Below are 2,630 nucleotides of genomic sequence, written 5' to 3'. Positions count from 1 at the left end.
CTGTGTAACAATTAAAAGAGAAAAGGAAAATAAAAGAGAGATTAAAATTCATGGTCTCCATTTGTCCTAGATGTTTCTACAGAAATCCAGTCCTGAGTGGCCTTTCATTTCTAATAAACGAGTTGACACCAAGGAGATATTTAACACATCCCTACCTCCTAGCCACCCAACTAGCTAGATGTGTAATCATAGAATCATTTATGTTGGAAAAGGCCTTCAAGATCATGAAGTCCAACCATTAACCCATCAGTGCCAGGTCCACCACTAAACCATGTTTCAAAGTACCACATCTACACATCTTTTAAGTACCTCCAGGGATGGTGACTTCACAACTCCCCGGGCCAGCCTCTTCCAATGCTTGACAACTGTTCCCGTGAAGAAATTTTTCCAAATACCCAATCTAAACTGCCCGACACAACTATTTCCTCGTGTCCTATCACACCCACATTGCTACAGCCTCATTTTCTACACAGTATCTCATTCTACTGTACATGTACATTTTTGCCCAAAACATTCCAAAACTGTTGTGTCCAAGACCTAATAGACAAAGACCTTCACTCCAAACAGCCCAACAGAGAGGTCAGTCTCTGTCCTTCACACACGTCCAGTGTGTAGCCAATGTCTCCCCACAACGTGGTTAGTGCTGTGCAAAACACACCCTCCCTGCTATAGGAGGAGTGGAAAGGACTATAAAGATGGCTACATTCACTTTCCATTTTCCTTATATCCTTATATCCTCTTACACCCTTACACTCCAAATTAAAAGTTATAGCTTGATGGTATTGCACTGTGCTTTGTTACAGAATTATCAGAGAATCATAGAATGGTTTGGGTTGAAAGGGATCTTCAAGATCATCTCCTTCCAACCCCTTGCCATGGACAGAGACATTTTCCACTAGACCAGGTTGCTTAAAGCCCCATCTAACCTGGCCTTGAACACCTTGTCAAGGTGAAAAGTCGACATGAAGGACAAAAGACACCAAGCTCCAAACCTCAGGTCCTTCAGTAATGTAAAGATGTTACTTCTCTCATAGGACTGTTTCTTCTGAAAGGTGTCACACACATACCAGATGCAAAGCAGGACATAACAGAGATTATTAAACCAGCCTCATTGACAGTTTAAGCTAATGGGAGCTAAGGTCTGTGCATCTCCATCTGCAGGGATCCCAGCAGGGCAAGCATCTGTCAGATGATGCCATTATAAACTGCAGCAGCTAAATCAGCTTATCCGCCACTGTTCAGTAAGCTGAGAAATGCCAAGAAACATCTTCCTTTGGAATGGCCTGAATATTGCATACCTTCCACATTGGCTATTTTAATTGCAGCTTCTGTGCACTTATTTAGACAGCCCCCTATTTCCTAGATTATAGCCTGAAACAGGGAAGCAGACTCCAATACGCATAAATCAAGTTCAGTAACAAACATAGAATATACTATTCTAGGAAAAACACTGACGTAAAACTAACAGTCAGGAAAACCATTAAATAGCTACAAGGCATTCAGCAGTCTGAGTTTCTTGAATCAGGAAGACAGATACTGATCTATTTCTGGTTAAGACAAAACTCCTATTAAAAAAAAAAAAGTTCAAACTGAAGCTAACAATCCCAGCTCGCATAAAGCATGATGGCTGCCCTGGGTGGGTAAATTTGTAAAAGTACATGCTAGTTCCCTTTGTAAAGATTCTCATGACCTTTCAAGTTAATTACTTTGGTCTACCGGTATTTTAATCTCATAACCTTGTATGCAGACAGATTTTTCTGTGCTAGTTGTAAAATGCATCTGCACTGATTTCTTTTTCCCAGATCCTCTCTCTTTGTAACAGTAAACTGTATCTCTGGTCCACCAGGACCTCCCTGATTAGCCAGGACTGCTGGTGTATGATGGAGAATGGCTTAATGAGCACTTCTGCCAGCTCCCTCAGTACCCTTGGGTAGATCCCATCTGGGATGTGTCTAAGTGGAGCAGCAGTTCACTGATCATTTGCCCTTGGATTATTGGGGATTCATGCTGCTCCCCATCTTTGTCTTCCAGCTCAGGGGTGTGGGTACCTGGAGAACAACTGAACTTACTATAAAAGACTGAAGGAAAGAAGGCATTAAGGAAGTCAGCCTTTTCCTCATCCTTTGTCACTATGTTTCCCCCTCCAATAAAGGAGGGGGATCCTTCTTAGCCCTCTTTTTGTTGTTAATGTATTTATAAAAACATCTTTATTGTCTCTTATGACAGTAGCCAGATTAAGTTCTATTTGGGCTTTGGCTCTTCTGATTTTCTCCTTGCATAACCTCACAACGGCCTGGTTTTATGCCTTTTCCCCTTCAAATCTAGTTCACAGTTCTTTAGATTAGCCCTGCTAACACCCGTGAAAACATCCTTTTCCCTATTTGAGACTAGTGTACACTGTCTGACCAGCAGGCCTGGTGTTGTGTAGATCAACCCATTAGAAAAAAAATCCACAAAATTCTGCCAGTGACACCAGACTTGGAGCCAGGTATTGTTCAGCTGGATCTTTCTGTTTCTTTGCTCGTCATTCGCTGCAACTTGAAGGATAGAGGAGAACACTGCTTGTGTTCTAGATCCCTTAACCATTCATCTCAAGGCGTTGAAGTCTCTGTTGACCAACCTGGAACTTC

The sequence above is a fragment of the Apaloderma vittatum genome, unplaced genomic scaffold (genome assembly GCF_000703405.1).
Source record: "Apaloderma vittatum isolate BGI_N311 unplaced genomic scaffold, ASM70340v1 scaffold1179, whole genome shotgun sequence".
Lineage (NCBI taxonomy): Eukaryota > Metazoa > Chordata > Aves > Trogoniformes > Trogonidae > Apaloderma > Apaloderma vittatum.
Note: the sequence above shows the minus strand (reverse complement) of the source record.